This window comes from Gopherus evgoodei, chromosome 3 (assembly GCF_007399415.2).
Source record: "Gopherus evgoodei ecotype Sinaloan lineage chromosome 3, rGopEvg1_v1.p, whole genome shotgun sequence".
NCBI lineage: Eukaryota > Metazoa > Chordata > Testudines > Testudinidae > Gopherus > Gopherus evgoodei.
The window spans coordinates 151,050,773-151,072,846 of record NC_044324.1 but is presented as its reverse complement, the minus strand read 5'-3'; the positions used below and the strand labels follow the sequence as shown (position 1 = coordinate 151,072,846).

General features: G+C 40.2%; 1 long non-coding RNA gene across 1 annotated transcript; it reads left to right on the top strand.

Annotated features, from left to right (window-relative positions):
* The first annotated feature begins 284 nt into the window (after positions 1–284).
* Positions 285–21,627, top strand: LOC115647559. Its single transcript, XR_003999349.1, has 3 exons — positions 285–294; positions 11,500–11,505; positions 21,544–21,627. It is a non-coding gene; the product is annotated as an uncharacterized LOC115647559 (long non-coding RNA).
* The last annotated feature ends 447 nt before the right edge of the window (positions 21,628–22,074 follow it).

Sequence of the window (22,074 nt, the reverse complement as noted above, 5' to 3'; positions counted from 1 at the left end):
AAGTTATCTCTAGTTAGCAATGGGATGCAACTGAATAATGTAGCTGTCCTTAACATGTGACAAAACAATACCAGGAAACCTAGATATAAATAAGATTCACTGTAGCTTTCGGGATGAAACTATCAGCAGACATGTCTTTAAAATGGGACATCAGTGAAGATGGCTTGTAGGTGATTGCAATGATTTTAATATACTGTAATTTATGATAATATAATTAGGTAGTTCATAACAATTGAATCATATTAAAGTAAAGATACCAATGATTGACATGCAATAACTAAATATGAAAGAAGTGTATAAATAGGCTCCCCCCAAAACTGGTAGAGGGTAACCCCTTAACACACACCTCTTCAAAAGCACCCACTGGCAAAAACAAAAGTCAGTGCTTATGAAACAAGTGCTGAGAATCAAAGCTCCCAGCTGCAATGTAGACATATCCACAGAGGCTTGAAAACCTTAAAAATAAACAACCACAGCTAGCAACAGCAACACTCCAGGATGTGGGTCCATTACTGTAGAACAGTGTCATTTGGGATTTGGTGGGGGGTTGGATGTGAAGGGGGAGTCCTGGCTTCTTGTTGCCAAGGATGAGAGCAGGAGAATTTTCAGATGCCCACTGTCCCAATTAGTGCATTATCAATAATACAAGAAAAGTTTTTTTAAATCCACTTCTAATGCTGCAGAAAGCCATTACTTCTGCACAGGAGTATAAAAAGCAGCTGCCGTTATTTGCTTTGGGGAAGTGTGTGGGAGGGATGAGTTACTCAGCAGCTCCCTGATTACTGTTCTAGTCCCATCTTTTCAGAGTAAGGAGGATGACTACTAGCCATGCTGCACTACAGTTACAGTGCAGGACTCAGAGTAACCTGTGAGAACACAGGAATTGCAAATGTTGATTATACAGCTTCCATTCTGAATGGTTTATCCAGTTGTCATAGCTTATGCATAAACATTCACTCTGGGCTGAAACATGCCAGGTTAGATATCATCTCAGGAAAAATTGGGAGTTGGGATTGCTGCTGCTTTTTCTTTGCGTTACAAATTGTTTGGACAAGTTTTGTGTGCATGAACTTGGCTTCTTTCATCTTTCAAATGTAGCTGTTGTGAGGCATTTTTTCACTGTATAAATAAGAGAATTATCCAGTCACAGTTGAATACGGCTGAATTTGCTTCCACTGTTTTGGAAAAAATATTAAAACCAGCATAATCAGGTAAGGGTTAGGACTGTAATATTGGGGTGCTGCACAGATATAAGCTGTTATCAAAGTTACAAACCAGATTATAGTTAACTTTTATGTACATATGACTTTTAATTTTTCCTTGATTGAAAAGTCATATAGAAATGAATATGGTTATTTAGAAATTGAATAGGGTTATAAAGAAATTACTCTACAAACCTGTAGTATTGAATAGACAGTGTTAAACTCTCTACGTTTTTGAATGTATATAGAATCTTATAGTAGGGGTATAATTCCATAGGATGGAAGAAAATAACATATAGAGAAGTTCTTTCTCTACTACAATCCCCTGGAGGAATGGTTACAATCAAAGATGAACAGTTATAATAATAGGTGGCCTTTTCTTTAAGGAACTTATATACTAGATGCCTGAAGTTAGGAAAGTTTATGTCACCAGCTGAAGTTTGTGGAGCTATTTGAATTTTACTTTCTTAAGAATTCCTGATTAACCATTACTACTTTGGGCTTAGGTATTGTAACCTGATGGCTGGATTGATACCCACTGAAAAATATTTAATTCTGCATGTTGCCAGAGACTATTGTCCTGATCCTGGCTTTGGTGTGGTCAGCCTCTTTCAGAATTGGGATGTAAAAGTGTTTTTTCAGCATGGGGGTGCTTCCCAGGCATTTGGGTGGCTCCAGCTTAAATTAGAGTATCTGTAAGGAATGGGTTAGTATAGTAGCCATTATGGTAGCTCTACACCACCTTGGCTTCTTAGGCCCACACTGCACTGGGAGGGCAGCATGAGGTGGCATCAGGGTAGCTGAGGATCAGTGATCATATCTGACAGTTTGAAGGAATCCATGTGAGCTGCTGTTTCTTATTAGCTAGAATGCCTGGAAACAGCCAGATGATAGAACATTAATTTCCAAACAACTATCTGCACCATGTTTCATTAGTCAATAGAAAACTGTCCAGAAGAGCAGGATGGCTAATGGGAATGAGGAGGATGTTGGCCTCTGTGCTTGTTAGACAAATGTTAAGAGCTCAAAGCTACTTAAAATCTTCCTCCTTTTGGTTATATAATGGTCAGGCATTTTGTTAGGAAAATATAAATAGCTGCTTACGAGGTACAGTAATATCACAAGAAATATGGAATATTTTTGGATTTCTTTCAGACATGATTAGTCCACTTTGTTCTTCCTTTAAATATCTTTTTATGATGCAAGGCTTTTATCAGTCTGAGAGATGCCATATTTACTGTCCTTGAGACAAAAATAGAACTTCTCTACTTTCACACTCACCCAAACTGTCTGACATTTAACATTTCATTTCCACAGTTTTATTATATTGTGAACGGGAGCTAGAACCAAAGGACTTCTGCCAATAATATGTTTTTTTTATTGTTGACCCTACTTGCTGACCTCTGGCTATGCTGCCTGTGATGTTGTTTAATAAGATAAATGATGGAAAGTGAAGACTCACCTCAAGGACTCTGTTCTCCTTTTGTTGTACACACATAATGTCCAATCATGCTGTTGAGAATTACACTTATGCTTCGAGTGACTAGTGGTGTCCTTAAGTTTTTAATTAACTGTTTCAGTATTTAATACACTAAAGCTTATAGCCTCCATCTGCCTAGGAAAAACAGACTGAAGGAAGCATGTGCATATATGAGGGGGAATCTGGTCCAAATGAAACAGCTAGTCACATATCCACTTTCCAGAAGCACAAATATGGGGTGCTCTTCCCCATACCTGGATTGTCAGTTTTGTGCTGCATCTCTGGAATGTCTGGGAAAGATAGTTGTAAGCAACCTTTGTGCCCTTCTAATGCTGGGTTGCTGCGGGGGCTGAAACAGTCCCCAGCATAGCTTAGGCAGCCCTACCACTACTGTGATGTCTTATAATAAACTCCCTATGATTCTATTCCACTTAAAGCGCTCATTAACATTTTCAGTACCTCTTATTGCTTCCTATTCAGCCTTTTAGGCTAGGCTTAAAGCAGTCCTCCTCCCTGCAGTCTGTTTAAAAAGGCAGCAGTTCAAAACAACTCTTCCAGAAGAGGGGGAAGCAGCCCTAGTGGCAAGAAAAAGGGACTGGTAGCAGGAAGGAAGAAGCTGGTTGTGGGAGAAGGGTTAACAGTCTCTGGGAGCACAGAGAAGGAACTAAGACTGGGGCCATCCATTGGGAGGGTGGGCAGTTAAGGGCACAATGGGGAACAAGCAAGAGCCCTGGGGTGGGCTATAGACTGAAGCACCTGGACACAAAAAGAATCAATATATACAGCTATAAGAGCAGTATTGCCAACCCCAAACATTCAAAAATGATCAGGATCCCCCCCCATCATATTGGCCCCAAATCATATTTTTAAAGCAATCTTTTGGTCTCTCTCTCTCTCTCTTTTTAATTCCCCTAGCCAACCGCTAAAGTGTGTGGGTGAGAGTTTTGCCAGTGCTCCAATGTGCAGAGTAAGGTGATTCTGGTCCCTGCCCACAGGAGCTCTCACTGGCAGCCTGATAGTGTGGAACTTCCAGCTTTCCCCAAACCCCAGTAGTTGAAGGAATGAATTCTGCATTCTACACCCACCATATTTGCTCACCCTCCAGCTCAACAATTAATTCTGCATCTCACCAGCCCACCAATAAATTGTGCCCCCATCCCCCACATCAGCTTTGCACAACAGTTCTGCTGCCCCAGCCCCACATCTGCCACTTCCCCTCAGTGCACCTCGGTTCCTCCTTCAGCTTCAGGGGTTCTTTCTCCCTTCCCTCAGGCCTGGGGGTGAGGCTCTGCAGTAGGATCCCCTTACTTCCCAGCCTCTGCTGGAATTCCAGAGTTATTCCCCTCCTTCTCCCTTCCCAGGCCTGGTTTTGCTGGCATGGAGAGAGGAGGAGCAGGGAGGAGACTGACCCATTGCTTATGGGAGCTGCTTCATTTCCTCTACCCCAAAACTGCTCAGACTTCTGAGGGGTGGGGTGGTAGAGGGAAGGAGGGAGAGGAAGAGCACTGCCTGACTTGGACCTCAGCTTTGATTGACTGCTCTTCCCTGGCAGGAAGCCAAAAATAGCATGAGGGCTGGAGTTTCTCATCTCATGGCTAGAGTGACTCCAGTGGAGGCTATAATCACATTATTCATGATTAAACACTGGTACCACTGTAGAAGATGGGAACAGTCTTTGCCTTTCCTCACAAGGAGGGAGTGGGAATGTAAAGAGCCTGGAAACAGAAGAGATTCTCTCTGGGTGGCCTTGTGCCTCTAGTGCCAAAAATAGGGCTTGCAGACTTTCTTTCTAAATAAATACATTGTCCACCACTTCTGATGCAGGTGTAGGAGAGTGAAACTCCTACACTGATCTCAGCAAACCTATTTGAAACAACAGTTGGACACTGTAGTTCTCAATATCTTTTCATCATGGCCGAAGATAGGCCCAAGCCTCAGCCTGTCATGATCTGACCTTTCCCAAAGCAGGGAGAAACTTTGGTTTTAGTCTGTTATAGAACTTGTGGCTAATCACAAGATTGGGTCTGAATCTGAACTTTCCCGAAGTTCAGGGGTGTCCACATCCAGGATTCTGGTTCATTTCAGACCTAATCAGGAGAAAAATTCTCTTAATTTCCTTTACCCTCATTCAGAGGAGTTTGAAGTTTTTCGTAGCGGGGGCCCAAATCTCAGTATAATTTCTCAATCACCTCTCTTCCCTATTGCTATCTCACAGACCATCCTCCTCCTGGTCCTTATCATATGATGTCTATGTGCCAATTATAGCAATTGCTTACATGGAAAAGTTGAAGGAAGTATTTAACAGAGATGGGCAAAAAAATTTAAAATGAACACTTCTTTACTTGGAAAATGTTTCTTTCAGAATACTAATTTTAGGGGTTCCAGAACTGATGTTTTTAGGCTATTAAATTACAGCTAATTAAAACTCTGATCAAGTAACAGTCCCAGGTGATTCCACTTATAGGACTACATACTTGAATCTGTACAACAAAACTTCAATTTTAAATTAGGCATGAACTGGAAGGCACCATATGTTATACGTATCTCTGCATGACTGATACCCAAGGGTTCACTATTATAATTCTCTCTAGATAAATATGATCAGAGATGAACACATTTTAATCTATCAAATGAGATGACCAATCACAGAACACTTTCCACATGCTATCATCTTTTTGACCTGTTTTGGACAGGAGTTAGAATGCTTACACAGCTCTGAATCTCTTGAAGGAAAAGGCATTGTTAGAATGCCAAAGGCTGGAAAGAAGTAGTCATTTTATTCCTCATCTAGAAGATTAATCTGATCTCGCTTTACTCTGGGATTACTTAAAGCAGCAGTTCTTAACCTGCAGATCTCCACTACCAGTGGCCTGTGGAGAACTTGCCAAGTCTGTGGAGAGTTGGCTAGTCACATAGTACTGACTGTCTTCCTAACCTGAAAATTGAAAACAGACCTAAAAATCCATTAAATATTAGAATTGGTTCAAAAATGGAAGACTTCTCTCACACACAATAAAAATAATTCCTGTTCCATATTTTTAAAAAACAAACAACTTTCACTTAACTGACTTTGTAAAAACAGAAAATTTGAGGGTGTTCAGTTTCAGGGATTTTATACCCTAAACTACTCTCTTTTCCTTTTTTCCATCAATTCCCTTTTTTCCATTTTGCCAATGAAAAGAGAGGATGGGGAAAGAAGAAACTGGAGCAGAAGCAAAAAGCTGAACATTTTCAGGATAAAAAAAATCTGCAAACATGAAGCTATTGATTTAGTCTGAATCATACAATTACATTTAACACTGCAAGCTTCAACACTGATTACATTTTTCATCTACATAAAGGGGTCATGTAATTCTTTGTAAAAATGACATTTTACAATATCTGAGTACCAAAAGGAAATGTCTCCTCCCTCAAGATTTTTATTAAACTGGAACATCATTATCTTTGGGCAGGTCTACACTACAACTAGGATCGATGCTCTGATATTGATCCACCGACAGCCAATTTAGCAGGCCTAATAAAGACCCACCAAATCGATTGCAGATTGCTCTCCAGTTGACCCCTGTACTCTACCCCCAATGAGAAGAGTAAAGTAAGTCTTCGGGAGAGTTTCTCCTGTCTATCCCACTGGGGGCTGACCCCGCAGTAACTCTACCTAAAGTACGTCGACTCCAGCTACATTATTCACGTAGCTGGAGTTGCGTAGCATAGGTCAGTTCACCACGGTAGTGTAGACCTAGCCTTTGAGTGAGGAGAGGGTAACTATCCAACTTAATAACAAATAGTACTTTAAAGACAGTTCAGACTTTTTATTATAGGTCCACTGACCTTTTTATTATAGGCCCACACTTACACTCCCAATCCAATCTGGATGTTTGAATACAAGTCAAAAGCAGGTGATTTGTAGATGTTAAAAGTGGATTTGACTTTTCAAATCAGTCAGGTGAAGACAAACTGGTATGTCAAGAGGATTTCTTCCTGGAAGGCACGTTTTTTTTGCGCAACTCCGTGGAGCAGTAGTTTCCTTAGCAAAGTATAAGTGGTATATAGAGAGGAAACTAATCTAGTGGATGAGAGTTGGATTGTATTCCTGATTCTGCCAATGATCTCTGGCAAGTATGGTCACCCTCTGTGCCTTAATTTTTTCAGTGGTGGTAATTTGTACCCATTGTTGTAAGTGTTTTGAGATGTATGAATGAAAATGCTACATGAGGTGTTTGTTACTATATTTATCAGTAAATTGTATTTCACAAGTAGAGTTTTTGTTAATTCTCTCATTTTTCCTTACTTTGATAGAATTTAATTTTTGTAATAGTTATTTCCATCAGGTCCATATCACAATTTTTCAGTCCTCAGAAGAGCGCTGTATTCATTAGTGTGCCAGACCCTAAATTGCAGAAAGCCTTTTCCTCCTGACATCCCAAGTTTATGTGGCAGTGCTGTACTGTGAATTGCGTGGCAAACTGGGAATTATGCAACAATGAAATCATAGATTAGCCTTCACTTTTAATGAGAATTCTAAAATGCACCATCTTATGGGATGCCTCGAAATGCATCTGCCTGTCACAGAACATCCAAAAAAGAAAACAAAATATATATTTAAACCCAAAACTGAGAAATGTTGTTTTTTAAAAAGAAATCAATTCACCTAGTACCTCTGGTGTGCATGAGGATTTACTGCACACACCTGGACAGCTTGAGAGTTCCAGTTGGCAGCTGCCTCCCCAGTCCTGCCTAGTTCCTAATATGAGGCAGCCTGGGGCATGCAGTAGAAGAAACAGTTGAAGCGTTGTTTGGGGGACCCATCAAAGGTGGCTGCTATCTGGGGCTTCTGAGGAGCTTGCATTTATTGCTCCTCCAAACCATCTGTGATAATGAAACTGTCAGGCTGGCCTTCTCTACCCAAACCAGAAAGGAATGAATAGGGCCACTTTTGGAAAAATAAAGGCAAATATTTAACTCCGTAAGGCAGTTTGGAAGGATGACTTGAAAATTAATAAACTTATGATCCCATCACCAACAGAAAAATTTTCCCTCTTAAAAAGTGATGACAGACATACCTGAAGAAGAGCTTGGTGCTCAAAGGCTTGTCTCTTTCATCAGTAGAAGTTCATCCCATAAAAGATGTTACTGTGATGGAATACACCTCTGTGTTCACACCCTACACGCTATGGTAGTAATCTTTGTAGAAGGAATGCCTTATAAGGTATCATTTGAAAACTCAGTTTTCTAGTCAGTATTGTCCTGATAAAATCTGTGGCAACATTGTACTTGAATTTATAAGAGTTCCCTGTATGATGTTATTAACACATGTTCCAAACCCCACATTCTTGCCCACACAGAAGTCAGGTGTATCCTAAACACAGGAAGGAATGTGTGCTTGCTTTAATTTGCATTTAAGCAATAACAAGTGTGATCAAGCCTGGGTGGAGGGGGATTCAAACAGGAGGGGGGAAAACAGTAAGGAATATCCTGCCACACAGACTGTTTCCTGGTTCTCAGCTGGAAATGTTTTTCTAGAGGGGGACTGAAACTATAAGGGAGGGACAAACACCCCAAGACACCCTTCTTTCTCTTCCTGTCCACCTCCTTATTTGCACCTGAGAAGACAAAATAAATAGCTGTTGGCCTTTGGGAGTGCGGGGGACCTGACCTGGAGAGCTTGGTCAGTAATCTGCTGGAGCATGTGGTGAGAACGTCTGCTTTTCAGCTAGGATAGTTTAAGTAGATACTAGTAAGCATTTTATCTTGTAACCACTTCAGCCTTTTATGCCTCATTACTTGTACTCACTTAAAATCTATCTTTTTGTAGTTAATAAACTCATTTTACTGTTCTATCTAATCTAGTGTGTTCAAGTTGAAGTGTCTGGGTAACAATTTAAGATAAATCAGGAAAAGGTACTCTTCAATGCAGTATGTTTCCTTGTATGCAGGGCACAGCTTGTCCAAGCTGAGAGTCCTTGAATGGAGGGAGAGACTGGTTGCTCTGAGATCTGTCCACGTTTTGCCATTTTGTCCAGATTATACTTCCTCTCTTCCTGCTTGTCTAGGTCCTCTTTCCCTTTCAGCTCCATGGCTCATTGGTGGGTAGCTTCCTGATTTTGATTCTCATCTGCTTGACACTTTTGGTGTTCGTGTTCTGCAAAGCTAGTCTTTCCATGTATTTTCCAGGATATTCCAAATAACAATCGGGAAGTTCTCAGTCCCGTGACTTAAACCTTTTCCTATTCAAAAATCAGCAGACTGGAGATGCAGAATCAGGCCCAAGGTTTGACTTTCATAACTCTCTACCAGGCTGACCAGCCTCCTCACAGAAATTGACACAGCACGGTTTTCCTCCGAGAAAGAATAGGCCATGCAGGTCACTTGTTGAGCTTTGCTTTGAAGTTAATCTATTTCCTATGAACAGAGAGGTAAATTGCCTTATGTAAATGAGTGAGTAAGTAGCCAGTCCTCTATTATAATAAAGATTGAGAAGCTGAAGACCATGTAGATGTTAGCTTCCTACATAACTTTAAGATCAAAGATGTTAGATAAACTGGACACAGTCACATATATAATGTAAGGCAATTAAGAGATGAAAAGGTTTTAGCATCTAAAAGTTAATTCAGATACATTGACAACTTCTAACAGGATATAGGTAAACACAGACAAATACACGTAACATCTACCCTTGATTTCTATTCCTACAAATGAATGGGTTAAGATTGCTGGTGTAGTACATCTCTTTGAAATTCACATACAAGTGAATTGTCCTGATACAATTGTAATGGTTATTGTTACATTATGTGTCATACACAGGCTGGCTGGTCTGCCAGTGTCACAAATGTTTTGAACAGAGCCTCAACGCATCCCATATTAGGGCTCTAAAATCTAGTCAACACACTAATTAGATTCAAAATTCAGCCCCTTCTTAGGCTTTGGTTTTATTAAAAAGTTAATACAATACAGACTCCAGCACAAGCCTTCTCCCCAGATTTACCTATTATGATGGTTCTTCCCTTAGTATCCCCTATATTCCTGTGTTCACATGGCTACATCCACCCTTCTTATATCCAGGGTTGGTTTAACTAACTGTGATGCCTGTAGCTTGTTATCAGGAAGTAGTTAGTATTTCCATACAGGGTTCCAATACCTGTTAATGGGGTGGTTCCATAGAAGAATCCAGAAATTTGTTACAAAGAATTAAAGGAAGATATAAAACCACCATCAGAAAGAAAAAGGTGCATTTAGAAAGCTAGTAAGTGGCAGATGTGCAGTATGACTTGCTCCTGTGGCTTTTCCTTCCTTTCCTTTTCTTTTTTATAACATTTGATATTTTTTGTTAAAGCCCCAGCTTCTAGAGACATGTAATAAAGTGAAGATCTCAGTTTCATTTATAAAAGGAGTAAGTTTCTAGCCCTCATGGTTGTAAAGAGCTATACACGATGATCCATTAAAGAGTTAAAAGCAGAAGGAAAAAAAGAACCATCTCAATGTTGTTGTATTTTTTTAAAAATTATCCCTTTGGGGCCTTGACTCATTTTTCATTGTTTAAGATTCCAGAATCTGGATAGAGATTTTGGAAAAGCAAAGTGAGCTAGATTCAAGGTGTGTGACAGTGAACTACTTCTAAGCTATTTTTTATGCACTTCTTAAGGATGGGCATGAGAAGGTCAAAATCAAAGACAGACCAAAATATATTTTTCATTTTACAAAGTTCATGAATTTTGGGCCAATGTAATGATTTTGGGGGATCTGACTTTTTGAACCTTCAGGACTGGCAATACATGGAACTTGAATCAAGTGATTGCACAGAGCACCAACAGGGGAGGTTTTTTTTTAAAAACGATGAAAATCTACCACTCAGGTCCGTTTCTGGCTCCTTGTTTTCAAGATGTGAACCATAATGATGATTTGAATTTTTATGTCTAATAGTGCTGTTATTAGTTATAATGTTTTGCCAAAGAAAACTGGAGTAGTACAATTTTAAAAGATCAGCATTAGATAGGCAAAGCCTTGTAGCTCCTCTAAAAGCTTTAAAATAGCAACTTGCTCTTTCTTGGCACTAACTCAATTTTATTAAGACGCTGGGTAGTGGAGTTATAATATTCAAAGGAAGGGCAGCACAAGAGGATACCCGTGCCGTATTCTACAGTTATATCTGCAACCAAACTCTACTTGCTTGATGAATGTATGCCTCTATATGTGAGTTTAGAAAAATGATACACTACAGGTTTAAGAAGCTCACTTTATTTTTTAATGTTCTATAGTGTTTAAAATCACTTGTCGTCTAGAGATCTGTTTTTGTTTATCTCATTTATCTCATTTGAGCTTTGCCTGCGGTATAATCTCTATGTGACCAAAAGTCCTTAATAAAATCTGTCTGATCAGAGTGGAACAGATGTTGTAGAGTTCCATTTGTTTTCACTGAATCACCACCACCTCCCATAGCTATTTTTAGCAGAACTGTTCATCAAGGAGATAAAGCTCATCAACCAACAGATTGAATATACAGAATTGTTTTAAGCAAACTCTAAATTATAACATGGTAGCATGCATCTGGATATTCTTCTTTCAAAATATGTGAACTGCTACATAACCTGCCAAGATTTAGTAAGAATATTGAAAATAAAGCCAGTCCAAATAAAAGCCTGCCTTGGCCAGGTGGAAAGTTCAGATAATTCACCAGTGGCCAAATTGCAGTCAGTTTGTGGGTCACATGTAGCCCTTCAAGATTTCTAATGCATTACTACTTTTATACATTTCTCTTTTTTTAATGACCTGTTCGCTGGTCCTTGACCCTTCCTGTCCTGTGTGATGGTCCAGTGAGCCTAGCTGAAAGTGGCTTAGCTGAACATGATGCCTCCTGTCAATTAGACACAGCGCTGCTTCATTCACTGCAGGTGGTGCTGCCTCAGTCTAGCTGACCTCTGTCAGCCTGGCTCATCAGTACATCAAACAGATGGCGAGCTGCAAGATAGGTGATGAATGCTGGTGGTGGTGATGGTGGGGGGGAATCAGCATGGGATTGTAGGGAAGAGGAAGAATAAAAAGGAATGGTGTGGGAGGGAGAAAAGCAAAAAAGGCAGACATCCACACAGTCTCTATGGTTGATATTTTCAAAGTAATCTAGAAGGTTTAGAGAGATAATGTGAGTGAAGTAATATCTTTGAGAAAGACAAGCTTTCAAGCTGACCCAGAACTCTTCTTCAGGTCCTCAGTGTCACTGCTAAATAGAAGATGGAACAGAAAGTTAGCATATGTTAAAAGATTGCATGAGACCATTCAAGGTGAAGTGGGCAGATAACACATCTGCAGTTGTAGGACGAAAAAGGAGAGTTAGTGGTACAGATTGTTGTAAAGCCATAAATACAGTACCAATACAGAGTCCATGATTTATAGTGTCTAGCAAGTTATGGATTTAAGTTCCCAGGCTTATGTTGAAGATAAGAACTGAGAGGTCAGATATGGAAAGAAGGCTTTGTGAAAAGTGTTTGTCCACAAGTGATATGGTGTTTTGGTCTTTTACCATTTTCCTGTAGTTTATTTGAGAGCACATTGATGGTCTGGGTTCACCCCTATAATTGTTGTTGGGGCATTCAGTGCATTGGATGAGGTACACCACCTGTTGTGATGGGCATGTGTAGGATCCATGGATCTTGAAAGGTGTGTTGGGGGGGGGTATTAATCACATTATAATAGAGATGTCTACAGATTTCATATTCGTTCTGGCAGGATCTGATGCTTGTTTTAGTTGGAGTGCCCTGGTCTGTGGGGATCTTGCTTCTAATGATGAGTTTGAGGGGTTGTTTGAAGGCCAGAAGAGGTGTTTCAGGAAAGTGGTCCCCACTACCACACGGGGTCGATCTAAGATACCCATTTCAGCTACAAGAATAGTGTAGCTGAAGTCAATGTACTTAGATCTACTTACTGCGGTGTCTTCACTGTGGAAAGTCAACAGCTGATGCTCTCTCATCGACTCCACTTGTGCTCCTTGTTCAGGTGGAGTACTGGAGTCGACGGGAAAGCGCTCAGCAGTCAATTTATCATGTCTATTATAGATGCGATAAATCAACCCCCGCTGGATCCATCACTGTCTGCTGATCCAGTGGGTAGTGTCATAAACAGATAGTTAAGGGTTAATGTCTCTTTTACCTGTAAAGGGTTAACAAACAGGGAACCAAACACCTGACCAGAGGACCAATCAGGAAACAAGATACTTTCAACTCTCGGTGGAGAGAAGCCTTTGTTTGTGTTTTTTGGGTTTGGCTTTGTTCTCTCTGGGTCCTGGAAGGGGCTAGACGTGCAACCAGGTTTCTTGCCAATCTCCCTGCTACAGTCTCTTATATATTCAGAATAGTGAGTATTTAGTAAGAAAGGCGGTTATAGTCTTTTGATTGTTTTCTGTATTTGCAAATGTGTATTTGGCTGAAAGTATTTTAAATTGTATTTCTGCTGAAGGAGGCTTTTTATCCAGTTTCTATAAGCTGACAGACCCTGTAACTTTTACCATCTAAATTACAGAGATAACTTTTATCTTTTTCTTTCTTTTTTTTATTAAAAGTTTTGTTTTTAAGACCTGTTTGATTTTTTCCCCTTGTTGAGGCTCAAGGGACTTGAGTCTGTACTTAACAGGGAAGGGGAAGGGAGGGGAGAAGGGGGAATCCCTTTGTTTTAAGATTCAAGGAGTTTGAATCACGGTAATCTTCCAGGGTAACCCAGGGAGGGGAGGTCTGGAAGAGGCAACGGTGAGGAAAGGGGTTTACTTTCCTTGTTTTAAGATCCAGGTGGTCTGGGTCTTGGGGGTCCCCAGGGAAGGTTTTTGGGGGGGACCAGAGTGTATCAGGCACTGGAATTCCTGATTGGTGGCAGCTTATCAGATCTAAGCAGGTAATTAAGCTTAGAGGAATTCATACTGGTACCCCAACTTTTGGACTCTAAGGTTCAGATTGGGGAAAGATACGATGACAGGTAGTCTAGACAAACCCTGAGGATTGGTAGTAATTTGTTTAATGATACCTCATTTGGGTCCTAGTTTGGGGTGATGCAATTCAACCTCTTTGCTGTGTACGAGGAATACAGCACATCTTTCCTTGTGTTACAGTACTTTTCAGTACAGAATGAACTTTCAGAGACTTTTCAAGTAAATCTGATTAGTAGGAGTTGAAATTAACAGTTAAAGAATCTTGAAGAAATGTAGACCTTCCATTGTCCAAAATCATCTTAATGATGGAATGACACAGACTCTTCAAACTTCCCATGTAGTCAAAACTCCCTTAAATCTTGTGTACAGACTACACTTAAAGAATGGAGTTTGTTATTAATTTATAACTGTTTGTCATTATTATTCATAATTGATAGCTTGTTCTCCAACACAATCTCTTCTTTCAGAGAATTTTCTTTCACTTTTTCCTTTTATTTAATATGGAGATATACCTATCTTGGAGCTGGAAGGGGAAGGTCATCGAGTCCAGCCCCCTGCCTTCACTAGCAGGACCAAGTACTGATTTTGCCCCAGATCCCTAAGTGGGCCCCTCAAGGATAGAATTCACAACCATGGGTTTAGCAGGCCAGTGCTCAAACCACTGAGCTATCCCTCCCCCCATATTAGCCTTTTCAACATTTTTGTTTCTCAGATGAAGCAATTATCCAAAGAACATTTTATTTGAATAAAGTTGAAGTGCTGAGGGTGGGGAGATCAGGACATTCATCTCCTGTCAGCTGCTCCTCTTTGTGAACATTGGATAACCTATTAGACAACGGTTTAAAAAAAGTCTCATAAGGTGCCCTGGGATACCATGAATTACCCAAGTACTATAAACTTTGGATTTGTACCTCTCAGTCATAACGTGTATATAATGTGTTTGCAGGCAGAAGGAATTACACACACCACAAACTTGCAATAGTATAAAATACTGGAGCTGATAAATCCTTTTACTGTATGAGCAAGAGATCTCTGGCTACCACACTGCAAGGTAAAATAATGGGGTAAAATGCAGGTCTGAATTTGAATTTGTGAAACCACCTCACCTCATCTTGGGCTTGACCCTGCTCGGCACCAGCGAGGAGCACTGCCCGTATAAGCCCAAGTTAAAAAGAGCAGAAAAGAACTTGTTTCTGCATGAAAGAGAGCACTGCTGCACAGCAGTCACATTACTTCTCTCTAGTGGTGGGAGAGTGTGGCCTAATAGGAAAATACATACCAAATCATTAAATCCACTCTGTTCCATACGTGCTTCCACATCCGTGGGAGTACACCCACCCTGAGCACCTTGTTTTGACTTGCACTTGGGTAGGACAATGTTGGAAATCGTTGGCTTTCTTTCATTTCTGTCTGTGAAATAAGTTTGGTTGTCCATGGTAGAAGAATTTTAATTCCATTTATTTTCCTCTTTATAAGATTCTCATGGGAGAAGTTATCTTTGTTAATCTTGGAGGTTGCCAAAGGAAAAGTAATGGTAGAATCTGATATTTTGTTTGAAGGGCCAGAAGAGGGCTATTTTGATCATCTAGTCTGACCTCCTGCATAATAAAGGCCATACCCATCATCCAGTAATTGAGCTCAAGGTTTAGGAGATATTTTTTAGAAAGGCATCCACTCTTGATTTAAAGACTTCATTAGACTTTGTGATGTTGCTCTCCATGTGATTCTATGAAAATATGCTAATGAGTGTGAATATAATGTAACTGGAATATGCTTCATGCAAAAAGGTCTCTTGTAAAATATAATTGAAAAGCTTATCTACTGAGTGTTCATCCTATTTGTATAAATGTATCATTCTTGTATCTGAAGCTAGAAATATGAAGTATAACTCTGAGGTCCTATTGTAATTATGCAAAGTGTGAACCATTAACAGTGGTTTGGAATCTTGATGGCTCCCATCAACTAGGAAAATTGGTTGTAAATGGCTCTGCTTACTTGCAAGATTTCCTGAGTCAGGCCAGGAAGAATGAAGGGTTGGGGTCTCACAGGACATGTGACCATGTCACCTGGTACTGAAATCCATCTTTAACCTGGTGCTTTTCCATTTAGAAGCATGACCGAGAGAGGCAAAAGATTCCTGTCTTGTACCAAAGCTATAAAAGGGGGTGGAACAGAACAAAGGAGGCTGAAGTCATGAGAAATCCTCCAGCTAACATCTGAGCTGGAACAAGGATTGCACTGGGAACGGATTTGGCCCAGACTAGAAAGGAGTCTAATCAGTGAAGGAAGCTTATTGGAACATCTATGAGGGTTAGATTTATCTGTAATCAGATTCTTAATGTATTAGGCTTAGACTTGTGTGTTTTTTGTTTTATTTTGCTTGGTAACTTACTTTGTTCTGTCTGTTATTACTTGGAACCACTTACATCCTGTTTTTTATACTTAATAAAATCACTTTTTACTTATTAATTAACCCAGAGTAAGTAATTCCTGGGAGCAAACAGCTGTGCATATCTCTTTATCAGTGTTATAAAGGGTGGACAGTTTAGGAGTTTACCTTGTATAAGCTTTATACAGAGTAAAACGGGTTTATTTGGGGGTTTGGATCCCATTGGGAGCTGGATGTCTGGGTGTTAGAAACAGGAGCACTTCTTAAACTGTTTTTAGTTAGTTCTGCAGTTTTTGGGCATGTGGTTCAGACCCTGGGTCTGTGCTGGAGCAGACTGGTGCGCTTGGCTCAACAAGGCAGGGTTCTGGAGACCCAGACTGTCAGAGAAAATTGGCTCAAAGGTAGTCTCAGCACATCAAGTGGCAGTCCGAAGGGGTCTCTGTGACCCAACCCATCACAGACTTCTTGAAAATATTTCCTTCAACTGTGATGAAACGGATACATAAAGATTAAATGGTAGCTTCTAGCTTCTGTTTAATGAAAGATATAATGGCAAATAATGAGTCAGAGCAATTTGAATGAGTTACAATCCTTTTTTGGTTTACTTAAAACTCTTTACAGAAATGCTAATATCCAATAACGATGGTAGTAAATTATAGGAGACTGGATCAAAGTTGGATTCATAAATTAGTACAGTGGTAACCTCGGGTTGGTTTTTCTATATGTACTGCCATATCCCTTGTGGTGCGGGGAGGGTTATAAGAAGCAGATACTGAACCTGTGATCTTGGGATCTTAAAACATGAACCACTAGTGCTTGAGCTAGAAAAGTCACCTCTGTTACCAAAGCTTCAGTTAACTCATCAACCTCTATTTGTGGCCAGGCACCTCTAGAGAAGGACAGAGCACTATGCTGAATGGGTTCCATATTATAGGATGGGCTGATAACCTTATTAATAGGTGGTGTTTTCTGACATTTCCCATTATAAGACCCTGTTTTCAGTTGCGTACTACTTTGCCAAACATTAACAGTTGGGCTAAAATTTTCATGTCAGGTGTCTACCTCATGTTGAAATAAGTGTGTGTGTGTGTGTGTATATATAATATAATTTTTTAGCCAAAATGGTTCAGCCATTACTAAGAATGAAATGGTGAATACTAGGTGGTTTTGGACCATGTTAAATTCTGGTATAATTATGTATATATATTTTTTGAGATGCTCTAGGGCAGGGGAACCAACGCGGTGCCCGAGGGTGCCATAGCACCCATGGGGGCATCTAAATGCGCCTGCATCCTGGCCGGCAATGGAGCATCCTCCAAAATGCTGCTGAATTTCTGCAGCATTTCGGCGGCGATGCCTCTTGATGATGATGCTTGCCGCTGACAAGTGACATCATCGAGAGGCGTCGCCTCCGAAATGCCACAGAAATTCAGCGGCATTTCAGCAGATGCTCCACCATCGCCATGGTCCTTCGTCTGGCGCCCACCCGCTTTGTCAGTGCTAGTTGGAATTCCAAATGGAAAGGGAAGGAACGTTTTAGTCCTTGTAATACAATGGAATGCTCTATCACAGCTGGAAAGATCTGAGAGTTGGTTGGGATCTTTCAAGCATATATGATTATCAGAAAACCGTTTAAATCTATTGTAATTTTTAAAACATCTTCAGAAATATTAAGTTTGCCTGGTAGCCTATATCATATACAATTTCCATAATCACGCATTGTTTTCACTAGAAAAATACCAGGTTCGTATGAACCCTTGAGGTGCCATAATACATGCCTATTGCAGTATTATAGCCTATTCTTTCACACAGGTGAGATTACACAGGCACAACTTGCAAGGAAGGATGTAGAACCATAGCTCTAACAGTGGTGTGCACAGTGAAACTGTAATAAAACTTAAATCTGAGACCTGACCACACCAGCAGGCCTGTCGAGGGAAACTTAGGGGCCCTGGTACATTATGTTCACGGTCCCTGCCCGCATTTCACTTTATTTACACAGGCATTACAGATGTTTTGGGGGACCTACGGAGCTCAGGGCCCTGATACTCCCTCTGTTCCCCCTTAGTCAGGTCTGAGCACCCCCAATGGGATATGCTGGCATGAAGTGTCCTTCCCTCAATTCTCATTCTGACCAGTGATTTGGTGAGTTTTTGGTTGCAGTCTCCTGCATGTTTCTCCTTCCTTTGCAGCTATGCTAATAACATTCCTCCATCCCTGCTAGCAATCAGCAGAAGGTGCTTCAGTGTAGGTGGGATTATGAGACCTTCTCTCCTTTCCAGCTCTGCTATCCTGTCTCCATGACCTGTCCCTGTTTGGGTCTGTTTGAGGAAGTAGAAAAAGGAACCCCATTAGCTGGTAGTTACTGAGGCAAAAAGAGCCTGAAAGGAAGAGGACAGACCGCTCCAGGGAATGGGGAAAATGTCTGAAGAAATTCCCCTTGTCTCAGTGATAATACAGATTGGGGGAAGCAGAGAGATGCTCAATAACTGCCTGGTCTCAGTGAGAGAAGCTGCTGGTTGGGAGTGGGGGACAGAGACCCACTCAACAACCTCTCACCTTGCAACAGAAGGTAAGTTCTGCTAGAAGTTTTTTTGCCCATTTCCACCACTGACGTGTGGAAGAAAAAATAGCTGAAGTTTGTCCTGGAGGCCTACATCGATTCTCCCTTTATTACCAATGGAAATTTTATGAAAATGTAGTCTGTGTGTAAATCTGGGTCCTGGTTGCTTTGCAAGATGTCAAAGATGCGTGTGTGGGGTATTCCTTTTTTCTTGGCTTTTTTTTATAGCATGACTCAAATCTAAAAGGGGACAGAGTTTGGCATTCCTAATACATAAAAGCTTCTGCAAAATAAATGACTTTGGCTCTCCCTGCTCCTCTACCTCATATGGAAGCATACAAAGCTTCCTGAAAGCACCCATGACATCTAAGAGGTCATTTTGAAAACAGGACATTTTTCAGATAACTTTTCATCGAGGGATGAAGAAACTTCCATTTCAGAGACTTGTTTTAGCCTCACAGTAACCCCAGGCAATTCAAGGATTTTGACAAAGGATTTTTTTTAACTGAGCAGAAAATGAGGACACCAGCAAAGAGATTGTTCTTAGAATTAATGACCTTTTAATGGATAGAGTGCCTTAAATCCAAATTGATCTTGAATCATGCTTTTATAAGAGGGGGGAGGTAAAATAATCATTTTGTGGGTGGAAGCTGCAGACATTTCAGCAGGAGCTGTACTTTACTATGTTCAATCTCTGCCAGAACGCTTAGCCAACAAAACATGTCACAGCATCAATACAGATGAAAGGTACAAAGGACAAGGGGTAAACTGGAGATGTTTATATAGTGTTCACCCACCCTTTTATCAGATTTTCAAAGTGTGGCTCTTTGGAACTTGTGTGGTCTCACCACATCCCAAGCTGCAGAACATACATGCATACTTGACATAAATGCAGTTACACTATTCTTTGGCAGCAATGCCAGATGGGCTTTCTTAAGGCTGTATAGCAGCTAGGATGCACAGTCCCTAGCATTTGCTAGGGAATGCTGCAAAGCATACTTTCTAGCCCCACCCTCTTTCCTGGAAACTTGCAGCAGCACCTCAGTGTCTGAATGTCTATTCTAGCTTCTGAACAACTCGAGTAGTGAGAATTCCTTGTTTTGCTGTACAGCTGGTTAAATCATGGAAAATATTTTTCAGTGGAAAAATGTAAAAATTCACGACTATTGGCCAAAATGTATAAATGTGGATTCCTCAAGTTAGGACCCTACCTGTGTGGTTTGTTCCCCTCGCCCACCCACCCCGAGGTGCTGACTCTCTGCAGCGCCCATTGAGTAAATGTGGATTCAGGTGCCTGTGTGTCACCTTAGGCACCCACACTGGAAAACATTGGCCAATATTTGCATTGAATTATTCAAACAGTTTGTTTCTGAAACTGGATATTCTACAACATTGCCAGCTGAATCACAACATGAGCCAAAATATAGATGCTTTGGAGTATCTTCCCAGGTAATCATTAGGACATATTTAATTCTGCTCTGCTTTATACATTGAAGCAGTTTAGGAAATTAATTGGTTTGCTGACTGATGTAATAGAAACTGGAAAATAAATATAATGTCTGGTATTTACCAGATGTCATCACTTCTAGACACTGTAGCTATTTAGAGACAATAAAAATAATAACCTTAGCCCTGCATATGAATATTATCTGGCTTATTCTGTCTGCAAATGAAAATTTGAAAATAGGTTGCAAAAGTAGGGCAGAAGTCAGTCAGATAATGTAATCATAGTTTGAAAATACATTTCTTTCATTCGATCTTTAAATAAGGTACTATTACAGGAAATTTTATACAGCAATGTCATTGTTTTTAAGAGTTGGAATGGGAAGATGTCTTCATGGTACAGACTAATGTATGTAAAACTATATAAGAAGCCAAGTTTCGCATTTAGTAACTTAGGCACTTGCTGTTTGAGAAATTACATAGGAAAGAGATCTCAGCCATCAACTGGAGGCAAGAAAAGCTATGAATATTGCCACCCAAATTTCAGCAAAAAGCTGACTGATGCTTGTATTAAATAGCCAGTCAGGTTGCACTTTTAGATACCTATCTTGCTTTATACTTATGCTCAGCTATTCACTCTCATGCTCTAGTGATCCTCAGATATTAACATTTGCCCAACCCTCTAGACTTGTACACACAAACCCATCCCAGAAAATGTCTGTCCTCAGCACCATTTATCAAACAGGTTAACAGAAAAAGAAATTACAGGGAAGATGAACAAGTACAATGGTGGCCATTAAAAACATTTGCCAAAAGGTATCAGGGAGTGCTATCTGAATGTGACTATTTTTACCCCCTATGTTTAAAACAGCAGATGCATGTGGGAGCTGTTGGGGTAACAGTTGGCAATGTTTTTGGTTTTTTTTAAAAAAGCTTCTACTGTATGTGTCTCCAAATCCATTTACTCAGTGAGGTAGCAATTCCCCACCTTACTTTAAGTAGTACTTACTCATACCTTAGGTATGTAAATTACACCAGCTTGGACTCCCTGCTTCATAAGAGAAGTGTGAGCGGGGTACTAGGGAGCCAATCAAGGTCACTCAATTAGGGTGAACTGCAAAGAATGGGGCAGACTATCCCCAAAGCTGGTGGATATTCCAGTACTTAGATTTACCAAGCCAGCACAAACCAGCTTCTGTAATACCTCACGGGTTACCCAACAACATAGTTCTCTTAAAATAACCAAGCTTTAGGCCTCCATCCAGACACCCAAGTCAAATATGATGACGATTACTGAATCTTATTCATTATATAAAAAAGTTCTACCAATCCCAAAGGACCAGACACATTGCCTCCCAGATTAATAAGTATTTCAGATCTTACCCAAATACATGCTTACAGCCAATTCTTATTAACTAAACTAAAATTCCTTAAAGAAAAGGAGGGAGTATTGGTTAAAAGATCACTATACATACAGACATGAGCACAATCTTGAGATTTAGATTCATAGCAGAGATGGTGAGCTTTGTTGCAAAGAGTTCTTTCAGAAATAGTTCAAAGGTTATAATCCAGTGTTTATATTCAGGGTGGTCTAGTCAGGACTGGGATCTCAGTCCTTATGGTTTAGGCTTCCCCTGCGTGAAACCTCAAGCAGGCCTGTAATAAAAAGGATTGGGACTCACAGGTCTTTTATACAGTTTTCTAGCACCCACTTGACCATACAGTCGTGGGTGAACAATAGGCTTTTGATGTAACCTTCCCTTTCCCAAACATCACTGGTAATTAACTACATGGATTAGCATAAAATAACTTATCCATTAGGCAGTCTATCACAATCTTTAAAGAGACATGTAGACAATGACATTATTGCAATCGAGATTAATCTAAATGTTAATATTCCCTTTTGATCTCTGAATCAATAGCTATAGTGACATACACAATTAGTATCACATCTAATTCTCTAACAATACAGGTTTGCACTTCAAAGTTCTAGACTATCTAACATGGAATAGCCCTAATTACCATTCGCATACTTGCTAACATGTCTTTAATGGTTGGCTTTGGATCATTTAGCCTGCAGGATGCTTAATT